Below are 12,644 nucleotides of genomic sequence, written 5' to 3' on the forward strand. Positions count from 1 at the left end.
GCTCTGTAAAATGCACCAATCAGCAGGAGTCTAAAAGTGGCCAGTTGCAGGGAGGACTGAAAAAAGGGAACTCTGATAGGACGAAAGTAGAACACGGGAGGGTACAAATAAGGGAATAAAAGCTGGCCACCCCAGCCAGCAGTGGTAACCCACTCAGGTCCCCTTCCACCCTGTGGAAGCTTTATTCTTTTGCTCTTCACAATAAATCTTGCTACTGCTCACTCTCTGGGACTGTGTCATCTTTAAGAGCTGTAACACTCACTGCAAAGGTCTGCGGCTCCATTCTTGAAGTCAGCAAGACCACAATCCTACCAGAAGGAACCAACTCCAGACACATCTTGGGGGCTCATCCAGAATATTGCCTTGCAGTGAGTACCATCGGACCCTTTTCACTTGATATTCTGTCCTATTTTTCCTTAGAATTTGGGGGCTAAACAGCGGGCACCTGTCGGCCAGTTAAAGGCAAGCAGTGCAGCCACTGGACTAAAGACACGGTGTCAGGCTTTCTGGGAGAGGACTCTCTAACAACCCCCAACTCTTCAGAGTCGGGAACATTGGTTTGTCTGGAACCAGCTTCCACTTTTCCTGTACTTCTGGGCTGAGATGAGGGTTGACAAAGAAGAAAGCCATTCAGCTCCAGAATCTCGACAAAAAGTTGGTTGACCCTGCAGCCATGAGCAGAACTCTCAAAGTTAAATCACCCAAGTGAGACTCACCCATCTATCCTATCTATCCTGACCCTTGCTTACTGCATTCTAACACCTGTCAGACAAACTTCCTCCCACCTCTCTTCTCGGAGGCTAGACCTGCTTCTAAAAACCACTTCCTGTCCCTGGTGCTCTTCTAGTTTCCCCTATAAGAATGATTTCTAGTATAAATTTCAAGACTCTGTTTCCTTTCTTAGCCACCCGAGCTTACCAATCACAAAGACATACTTTTTGCCTGAAGCCCCATTGGCAGGGGACTATCTGGAATTTTAGAATGCATCCTCAGACTAGCAGGTCTAACAAAGGCTATTCCCAAAGCTAGGATATGGGGAGCCTCAGAAATTATTGACTCCAAAATTAGGGGAATATCTTTCCTATTCATATGATAAGAAGTGAGGACAAAAGGTGTCATTCTTCCAACTATGGAGATCCCTTCCCTCCCTCAGGGTATGGCCCTCCACTCCATTTTGAGGCATATCATCTTTGTAGGACAAAGGTAAGGTCCCAATACCAACAGGAGAAGATGCTTAGGACTCTAACAGGTTTTCGAGAATGCATTGGAAAGGGCCACTAAATCCAATTTTTCTTGGTCCTTTTCGTGGTCTAAGAGGAAAGGCAAGGGTGCACATTTTCGAGAATGTGTTGGTAAGGGCCACTAAATCTGACCTTCCTCGATCCTCCTTTTTGTGGTCTAGGAGGAAAACTAGTGTTTCCACTGTTGCTTCAATGAGCATGACTATTCCAAACAGCAGGGCCCAGGGACATTGCAGGTTCTTGGGCAGGGGAAAAACAAACAAACAAACAAACCAAAACCGTGGGGCAGTTTTTTCTTTCAGATGGGAAACACTCAGGCATCAACAAGCTCACCCTTGAAATGCATTCTAAGCCATTGGGACCAATTTGACCTGCAAACCCTGAAAAAAAAGTGGCTTATTTTTTTTCTGCACTAAGGCCTGGCCCCAATATTCTCTCTCTGATGGGGAAAAATGGCCTCCTGAGGGAAGTATAAATTACAATACTGCCCTGCAGCTTGACCTTTTACCTTATGTCCAAGCCTTCTTTTCATTGAAGGATAATCCACAACTATGCAAAGCTTGTAATCTACATACCACAGGAGGACCTCTCAGCTTACCTCCACATCCTAGCCTTCCTACAGCTCCCCTTCCTATTAATGATAAGCCTCCTCTAACTTCCTCCACCCGGAAGGAAACAAGCAAAGAAATCTCCAAGGGACCACAAAAACCCTCAGGCTATCGGTTATGTCCCCTTCAAGCTGTAGGGGGAAGGGAATTTGGCCCAACCTGGGTACATGTCCCCTTCTCCCTCTCTGATTTAAAGCAGATCAAGATAGTCCTGGAGAAGTTTTCAGATGATCCTGATAGGTATATAGATGTCCTACAGGGTCTAGGGCAAACCTTCGACTTCACTTGCAGAGATGTCATGTTATTGTCAGATCAAACCCTGGCCTTTAATGAAAAGAATGTGGCTTTAGTTGCAGCTCAAGAGTTTGGAGATACCTGGTATCTTAGTCAAGTAAATGATAGAATGACAGCCAAAGAAAGGGACAAATTCCCTACCGGTCAGCAAGCCGTCCCCAGTACGGATCCCAACTGGGACCTAGACTCAAATCAAATCATGGGGACTGGAGTCACAAACATCTGTTGACCTGTGCTCTAGAAGGACTAAGGAGAATTAGGAAAAAGTCCATGAATTATTCAATGATGTCCACCATTGCTCAGGGAAAGGAGGAAAATCCTACTACCTTCCTTGAGCAGATATGGGAGGCCTTAAGAAAATATACTCCCCTGTCACCCGACTCACTCGAGGGTCAATTGATCCTAAAAGATAGGTTTGTTACCCAATCAGCTACAGATATCAGGAGAAAGCTCCAAAAGCTAGCCTGGACCCTGAACAAAATGTGGAGGCATTATTAAACCTGGCAACCTCTGTGTTCTATAATAGGGACCAAGAGGAATAGGCCGAAAAGGAAAAGTGAGATAAGAGAAAGGCTGCAATTTTAGTCATAGCCCTCAGACAAACAAACCTTGGTGGTTCAGAGAGGACAGAAAATGGATCAGGCCAATCACCTGGTAGGGCTTGTTATCAGTGTGGTTTACAGGGACACCTTTAAAAAGATTGTCCAGTGAGAAACAAGCTGCCCCGTCACCCATGTCCACTATGCCAAGGCAATCACTGGAAGGCGCACTGCCCCAGAAGACAAAGGTTCTCTGGGACAGAAGCCCCTAACCAGATGATCCAACAACAGGACTGAGGGTGCCCCAGGCAAGCGCCAGCTCATGTCATCACACTCACTGAGGCCTAGACAAGTTTAACCATTGAGGGCCAGGAAATTGGTTTCCTCCTGAACACTGGTGCAGCCTTCTCAGTGTTAAACTCCTGTCCTGGATGGCTGTTCTCAAGGTCTGTTGCCATCCGAGGAATCCTGGGATAGCCTGTAACTAGGTATTTCACCAACCTCCTCAGTCGTAATTGGGAGACTTTGCTCTTTTCATATAACTTTCTTGTTATGCCTGAAAGTCCCACACCTTTATTAGGGAGGGGTGTGTTAGCCAAGGCTGGAGCTATTATCTACATGAATATGGGGAACAAGTTACCCATTTGTTGTCTCCTACTTGAGGAGGGAATCAAACTTGAAGTCTGGGCATTGGAAGGACAATTCACAAGGGCAATAAATGCCTGCCCAGCCAAAATCAGGGTAAAAGACCCCACTGCTTTTCCTTATCAAAGGCAATATCCCTTAAGGCCTGAAGCTCATAAAGGATTACTGGATATTGCTAGACGTTTAAAAGTTCAAGGCTTAGTAAGAAAATGCAACAGTGCCTGTAACACCCCAATTCTAGGAGTACAAAAACCAAATGGTCAGTGGAGACTAGTACAAGATCTTAGACTACTCAGTGAGGAAGTAATTCCTCTATATCCAGTTGTATCCAACCCCTATACCCTGCTCTCTCAAATACCAGAGGAAGCAGAATGGTTCACTGTTCTGGACCTCAAGGTTGCCTTCTTCTGCATTCCCCTTCACTCTGACTCCCAGTTTCTCTTTGCCTTTAAGGATCCCAAAGACCACACATCCCAACTTATGTGGATGCTCTTGCCTCAAAGGTTTAGGGATAGCCCTCATCTGTTTGGTCAGGCACTGGCCCAAGATCTAAGCCACTTCTCAAGTCTAGGCACTCTGGTCCTTAAGTATGTGGGTGATTTGCTTTTGGCTACCAATTCAGAAGCCTCATGCCAGCAGGCTACTCTAGATCTCTTGAACTTTCTAGCTAATCAAGGGTACAAGAAATCTAAATTGAAGGCCTAGCTCTGCCTACAACAAGTCAAATATCTAGGCCTAATCTTAGCCAGAGAAACCAGGGCCCTCAGCAAAGAATGAATACAGCCTATACTGGCTTGTCCTTCCCCTAAGACGTTTAAACAGTTGCCAGTGTTCCTTGGGATCATCACCAGCTTTTGCCGACTATGGATCCCCTGATACAGCAAGATGGCCAGGCCACTCTATATTCTAATCAAGGAGACCCAGAGGGCAAATACTCATCTAGTAGAATGGGAACCAGAGGCAGAAACAGCCTTCAAAACCTTAAAGCAGGCCCTAGTACAAGCTCCAGCCTTAAGCCTTCCCACAGGACAAAACTTCTCTTTATACATCACAGAGAGAGCAGGAACAGCTCTTGGAGTCCTTACTCAGACTCTTGGGACAACCCTACAACCAGTGTCATACCTAAGTAAGGAAATTAATGTAGTAGCAAAAGGTTGGCCTCACTATTTGCAGGTAGTTGAGGTGGTGGCCATCTTAGTATCAGAGGCTATCAAAATAATACAAGGAAAGGATCTCACTGTCTGGACTACTCATGATGTAAATGGCATACCAGGTGTCAAAGGAAGTTTATGGCTATCAGACAGTTGCCTGCTTAGATACCAGGTGCTACTCCTTGAGGGACTGGTGCTTTGGACACACATGTGTGCAGCTCTCGACCCTGCCACTTTTCTCCCAGAGGATGGGGAACCAATCGAGCATGACTGCCAACAAATTTTAGCCCAGATTTATGCCTCCCGAGATGATCTCTTAGAAGTCCCCTTAGCTAATCCTGACCTTAACCTATGTACTGATGGAAGTTCATTTGTGGAAAATGGGATGATAAGGGCAGGTTATGCCATAGTTAGTGATGTAACAGTACTTGAAAGTAAGCCTCTTCCCCCAGGGACCAGCACCCAGTTAGCAGAACAAGTGGTGCTTACCCGAGCCTTATAACTGGGAAAGGAAAAAAGAATAAATGCGTATACAGACAGCAAGTATGCTTATCTAATCCTACCTGCCCATGCTGCAAAATGGAAAGAAAGGGAGTTCCTAACCTCTGGGGGAACCCTCATTAAATGCCACAAGAAAATCATGGAGTTATTGCACACAGTGCAAAACCCCAAGGAGGTGGCAGTCTTACACTGCCAAAACCATCAAAAAGGTGAAAGAGAAAAGGCAGAAGGAAACCATTGGGCAGACGCTGAGGGCAAAATTGCTGCCAGGTGAACCTCCCATTAGAAATACCTATGGAAGGACCCTTGGTATCGAACAATGCTCTCCAAAAGATTAAGCCCCAGTATTCCCTGACCAAAACAGAATGGGGTCTTTCAAGGAATAGTTTTCTCCCCTTGGGGTGGTTAATGACAGAAGAGGGAAAGATACTCATACCCGAAGCCAGCCAGAGGAAAATACTTAAGACCCTTCACCAAACTTTTCATATGGGTGTTGAGAACACTCATCAAATGATCAAATCCCTATTTACAGGGAAAAATCTCCTCTGGATCATCCAACAAGTAGTCAAACCCTGTGAGGTGTGCCAAAGGAATAATCCCTTGGTCCATCATAAGTCCCCTCTGGGGGAAAAAAGAATAGGGCACTATCCCAGAGAGGACTGGCAGTTAGACTTCCCCATCTCTGATAGGACCAAAAAAACCCCAACAGGATGCGCCATCCAGCTTTTACGCTCTTACATTTCCAACTTCACCTATTACATGAGCAATGAAAAGCCCATACATGGCCCTGTAACCAAGAATACCATCTTAACTTTCCAAGCCCCTTTATGCCTCCAATGTAACTCGTTATCACACTGTCCCATCAGAGTAATTACACCTTACAACTTCAAGCCCCAGCTGATCATAGTGACTTCCGAGTCAGCCAAACAGCTCCATTCAGATGGCTTGTCTGCTTCTCAGGGCCTGCAAAAATCATCACCTCCTCCGTGCTTAACAAACAGTCCAGGTTTTGTAAGGGAAAACATACTCCTTGCATGACCATTCACCCCTGGACCACTTGCAGCAGCGTCCCCACCACTAGTGAATGCCTTCTCATTCCCTCTTTCAATTACTGTCTTGAATGGTTCCTAGTAGATACAAAACCACTTTTTCTCCAATGGGAAAACAGAACACAGGGAGCCACTCATTTTGCTCCCAACACCCCTTTCCAGCCGCTCACCAGAGCTACCTTGGCAAGCACTCTAGGAGTATGGGAAAATGAAAACAAACTCACATACCTTTTTAATATACACAACCAGTTCTGTCTACCCAGCCAAGGCATATTCTTCTTATGTGGAACTTCAACCTATATCTGCCTCCCCACCAACTGGACAGGCACCTGCACCTTAGTCTTCCTCAGTCCCAACATTGACATTGCCCCAGGAAATCAGACCCTATCAGTGCCCCTCAAAGCTCAAATCCATCAGTGCAGGACCATACAATTAATGCCCCTACTTATAGAGTTAGTAATGGCCACTGCTACAGGAACTGGAATAGCAGGTTTGTCCACTTCACTATCCTACTACCACATACTCTCAAAGGATTTCTCAGTTTGTGAGAAATAACAAAGTCTATCCTTACTCCACAATCCCAAATAGACTCTTTGGCAGCAGTGACTCTCCTAAACTGCCGAGACCTAGACCTCCTCACTGTTGAGAAAGGAGGACTTTGCACCTTCTTAGGGGAAAAGTGTTGTTTTTACACTAACCAGTCAGGGATAGTAGGAGGCGCTGCCCGGCATTTACAGGAGAAGGCTTCTGATATCAGACAACACCTTTCAAAATCTTATACAAACCTCTAGAGTTGGGCAACATGGCTTCTCCCCTTTCTAGGTCCCATGACAGCCATCTGCTATCACTCAACTTTGGGCCCTGTATTTTCAACCTCCTTGTCAAATTTGTTTTCTCCAGGATCGAGGCCATCAAGCTACAGATGGTCTTACAAATGGAACCCCAAATGAACTAAACTCACAACTTCTACCAAGGACCCCGGACCAACCCACTGGCCCTTTAATGGGCCTAGAGATTTCCCCTCTGGAGGACACTACAACTGCAGGGTCCCTTCTTTGCCCCTATCCAGCAGGATGTAGCTAGAGTGGTCATCGCCCAACTCCCAACAGCAGTTGGGGTGTCCTATTTACAGGGGGAATTGAGAGTTGAAGCCAGTTGGACTTCCTGGATCGAGTGGGGACTTGGAGAACTTCTCTGTCTTACAAGAGGATTGTAAAATGCACCAATCAGTGCTCTGTAGCCAGGATTGTAAAACACACCAATCAGTGCTCTTTAGCTAGCAAGAGGATTGAAAAATGCACCATCAGCGCTCTGTAAAAATGCACCAATCAGTGCTCTGTAGCCAGCAAGAGTATTGTAAAATGCACCAATCAGTACTCTGTAAAACACACCAATCAGCAGGAGTCTAAAATTAGCCAACCATGGGAGGATTAAAAAAGGGCACTCTGATAGGACAAAAATGGAACATGGGAGGGGACAAATAAGGGAATAAAAGCTGGCCACACCAGCCAGCAATGGCAACCGCTCGGGTCCCCATCCACAGTGTGGAAGCTTTGTTCTTTTGATCTTCACAATAAATCTTACTGCTGCTCACACTTAGGGTCCGTGCCATCTTTAAGAGCTGTAACACTCACCGTGAAGGTCCGTGGCGTGACTTCATTCTTGAAGTCAGCAAGACCACAAACCCACTGGAAGGAACCACCTTCAGACATGATAGTCTATCCTATAATATGGCCCTTTTGTTCACATCTCCTCTCCTTGACTATGAGAAGCTTGAAGCCTAGAGACAAAGATGTATCTTAGTCATTTTGCTATGTTTCTACTAAGTGCCTAGTACCTAACACAATGCCTGATGTAGTAGGTATGTTAATTGAATATGTTGGGTCAAACTGAATTTATTATGTCTTCAGGTTAAAATACAAAATGAGTTAAGTAAAGAAAGAAGAGAAAACCCACATTTTTAACTAGTTTGTGTGCAACTTGAGCTAGAATTAAAAGAATTATAGAAATAAAGGTTTATAATATATGAATGCATCCCTCAATTAAGGAGCATACAAAATTATTTAACATTTACTCTATATGATGACCTTTAAATACATTATCTCATTTTATTTATTAAATAAACTGATATAGTAGATATAACTGGTGCCATTTTACAAATGGGGACACTGAGCAGTAAATGGAGGAATAGAAATTTTAGCTCATGTGTCTGACTCACAAGCTTATGTTCCTCCACTGCCCTAATGCTGTGCCTGAGGTTATCAGAGCTCTGAGAGTTACAGAAAGACTCCACAGGCACCAGGTGACCTCTTTAGATTTTTTCCAATATAAAACTAAAGCAGTTGCTCTCAATGGTTTTCAAGTTGCGTATCACCATGCCCCCTGCCTCCTACTGTCATTATTCACCTTGAAAGCTTTATAATTTAGGAGGGCAAAGGAAAATTAAAGTCAAGAAAGGATGAAGGGGCCAGGCACAGTGGCTCACACCTGTAATCCCAGCACTGTAATCCCTATCTGCCCAAAGAGTGCAGATCTCTTGGGCCCAGGAGAATGAAGGGGAAACTCAGAGATCTGGACTCGTCCTTGAATATCCCCATACTTTACGATGTTCTTTGTTCATGCCTCTGTGGCCAGGCTATTGCTATCCCTTATAACCTAGGGCCCAAAGTTCTAGTTTAAGAAATGCTATACTAGATTATTTATGCCCAAGAGAGGAAGGCAAGTTGGTCTAACATCAGCCTGAAGCCAGCCAACCAGCTAGAGACAACGTGCACAATAAATTAAGAGATGGATTTACCTTCAGATAACCTGAGTTCAAATCTCAACTCTATCACTCATACAGTCATGGGGACTCACAGAAATCATTTAAACTCTCTGAGCCTCAGTTTCTGTATCAGGACAAAGAGTGAATCCCTGCCTAGATGACAGGATTGTTGTGAGGATAGGAGAGAAAATAAAAGACAAAGTGCTTCAGAATCTAATGTTGTTATTCTAGCTTAATTTACTTATCTGGGTTCATACTGATTATTTCTGAGATCCAGTTTATATAAGTCCTCTGTACAGTATATGAGAAACATAAAGAGTAAGCAGGGGTTGTTGCCGAGGCAGCTAGGTATCTGAAAGAAGACCCAGGAATGAGTAAGAAGCTTAATACAATTACTCCATAGGAGAGTTCCGTTAAGCACAGAACAATATAATGGATTTTAAATGGTTAGAAGCAAATCCTTAAAGCAAATAAAACCACAAAGAACATCTATCATAGGTTACAAAAATTGCCTCAATCATTTGCAGCTTCTTCCATTAACTTGTAGAATATGTATCTTCCCCTTTAAATCTGCCTAGGCAGCTGAGTGCCGTAGCTCATACCTGTAATCCCAGCACTTTGGGAGGCTGAGGAGGAAGAATCACTTGAGATCAGGAGTTTAAGACCAGCCTGACCAAAGTGGTGAAACCCTGTCTTTACTAAAAATACAAAAATGAGCCAGGCTTGGTGGCAGGCGCCTGTAATCCAAGCTACTCAGGAGGCTGAGGCAGGAGAATTGCTTGAATATGGGAGGCAGAGGTTGCAGTGAGCCAAGATGGTGCCATTGCACTCTAGCCTGGGCAACAAGAGTGAAACTGCATCTAAAGAAATAGAAAAAGAAAAAGAAAGAAACCTGCCCGAGCTAGTGACTTGTCCTGGGTAATAGTACAAAATGAACATGACATTATGCAAGTTCTGAGCTTGAACCACAAGTGACTTTACTCTCTCGGACCCTCTCCATAGCCGTCATGTATAAGCCTAGGCTTTTCTGGTGAATAATGAGAGACCACACGAAGCTAGCACAAGCTGTCTCATTCAGTTATCTTGGAACAGCCAAAGCTGCTAACCACATTTGCATGACAGAGTACAGACAAGATCAGCCAAGCCTGGCCCTACCCAACCAATCCTAGCCCAAATTGCTGACCTACAAACTCAGGACTTCAACAGATAGTTACTTTTAAGTTACTGATGTTGGGAGTGATTTGTTACATAGCAACTAATGACTGATCCAACAACTGGCCATATAGGAATGGAAATTTGCAGCAGTGTCTGGGTTTTCCCCACCCTACCATGTTCTGTCTGGAAAGTTTAGATTTGCTAGTCATGAAAGCTGACTAGAGATGGACAAAGGAGCAGAATTCACCTTTGCCTCTAAACAAGTAAAGTTGACTTGGTATTTTGAGTAAATCTGAAATGTCCATTTACTTAGTCACAACTGAATTTCTAAGGAGGAAAAGAAATAAACAAGTAAGGCAAGAAATGGGAGGCATGAACAGTGTACTCCATGTAAGCTGAAAGTCAGTGACTTCCTGGAAAGACACCCAATAATTCAGCCTTCTACGACTTACTTTGTTCACTTGGCTGGGGATTCAGCACAAACACTAATCTTACAAAGTAATGAGGCAGAGCCTATTTTCTGCCTATCCAGTGGAAAGTGAAATTGCAAACCGCCTTTGTTGTAAATCAAAATGCCTTTCTAACCTCAGTTGTTAATAACAAATGTGTATTTCCCATTTCACCACCATCTCTTTAGAATTCACACATTAAGAGATTTATTTATACAATATTCTGCTTTGCTGAAATTCATTTTCAAGGCTTTCCCAGAGGCCACTGAGCCTCTTGTATAAATAGATTTTTTACAAGTTATGAAGTTTAGATTATCAAAAAACAATCTAGAAATCTGATCCTTAAAGTACCTGACAAATCCATTTTAGTTTTTAAATATATAACATTAGTTCAAAGAACAAATTCCTAGTTTTCATTTTCTAGCAACTCTGATTCTGGTAATGGCATTTGTTTGGAGGCAGAAAAAAAATAGAAAAGAAAATCAAAATAGCAACTGAAAATATCTGTACAAGAGTGTTGTCTTATTTCAGTTTACAGATATGTTGACCTTGTTCTATTGGTTAATCTTGAGGTTTAACATAATTGACCTTCAACCTGGAAGGTGATATCCATCTTCCACCCCAAAATGTATTAGAAGTAACTTGACCTGTCAGTATCTCTTCATCCCCGCTGCCAGGGGTTCTCCCAGGATTCAGAAAAAACATCAAAGAAGTTTCCCCTCAAGAGAAGTATGGAGGCACTATCATAAGCCCTAGTAGGTGTCATTTGATATAGAGAAGTAATTTAAGATATTGCTTCTATATTAAAGGAGCTTAGAATCTTGTTGTGGAGACAATAATAACACACATGAAAGCTCTTACAGAATAACCAAGTGCTAAGCTGTAAGGTGCAGATAGAAATGCCATTAGGATGAGAAGCCACTTATTAATCTCCTCCTACATGGTAGTGTATTACAAATATTATGTCATCTACTCCTTCCAGTAACTCCAAATGTAAAGTATTATAACCATTTAATAATAGAAAAGTTGAGGAGAGGAACAGTAGGGAACTTCTCCGAGATGACCCAGCTAACACAGAGCAGAACCAGAATTCATACCCAAGTTTGTCTGCCCAAAGAGCCAGGGCCTTTCTTTCTACACCAAATTGCCTCTCAGAAGGTTATAGTAGAAAGAAAGCTACTTTATGCCTCTTCAAGTATTCCCTAACACTATACCTTTATGCTTCTTATGACACCTTACACTTTCCACTTTATTTATAATAGTTGCTGATGAGGAGGCAGTTGGTATGTTGAAACCAGCATAAGCTTTGGAGTCAAAAAGATCTGATTTCAAAGTCTCTCCTATTCTAATTAGCTGAAAGAATGTAAGCAAGTCATAATTAAATAATACCTATCTCACAGCATTAATATGAGTAATAAATTGAATTAATTCATTCACTCAACAAATATTGATTGAATACCTACTATGTTGTAAGCATTAGTCTAGATTTTATTCACAACAGTGAACAAAAAGAGACAAAAATTCCTGCCATTTTGGTGCTTACATTGTCGGCGAAAGTGACAGATAATAAGTAAACAAATAAATATATATATTTAAACAGTGGTTTTAACATAGAGGGGACTGAACCGCTGAGGGTTAGTCAGTTTTCACACAGCCTCGATATTGGTATTCAAATCCAACTCTGGAGCAAAGTTCTTGATTGTTCCTCAAAACCATTTTGCTTGCCCTCACAAAAGTTAGTATATAAATATCCAGAGGATTTTGTGTGGTGAAAGCTGCCCTCAGAATCAGTTTCCACATGACCTCATTGATGTATGGAGTAATTTCATGTTTGTTCTCAAGCATTCCATTACTCTTTTTGTTCCCTGGGGCCATGGTACTGCAATCTTTTCCTAAGGCACTTTCCCACAGTCTTCAGGAGGAACAGAGTGTTTTCAAATCCACAAAAGATTTTCATACCCTTTAAAGCATCTGGTTTTTATCGTAACTCTGCAAGGTAGGCAGGAAGGTGCCACCATACCCATTTAACAGACAAGGAAAGAGAGGCTAATGCCAGTAGGTCATTGCCTGAGAACACACAGCTGGCAAGTGGGTTTAACAAGGCTTTAAATATAAGCTGTTTGATTCACATCTATTACCTTATTCATTACACTTCACCCACATGAGGAAAGACGAGGAGGCCAAATTCAGTTAAAGAAAATTTCTAATGCTCCCTCTTAACTAGACAGAGAGAAAAAAAAAAAAAAAA

Source organism: Macaca thibetana, chromosome 14 (genome assembly GCF_024542745.1).
Source record: "Macaca thibetana thibetana isolate TM-01 chromosome 14, ASM2454274v1, whole genome shotgun sequence".
Lineage (NCBI taxonomy): Eukaryota > Metazoa > Chordata > Mammalia > Primates > Cercopithecidae > Macaca > Macaca thibetana.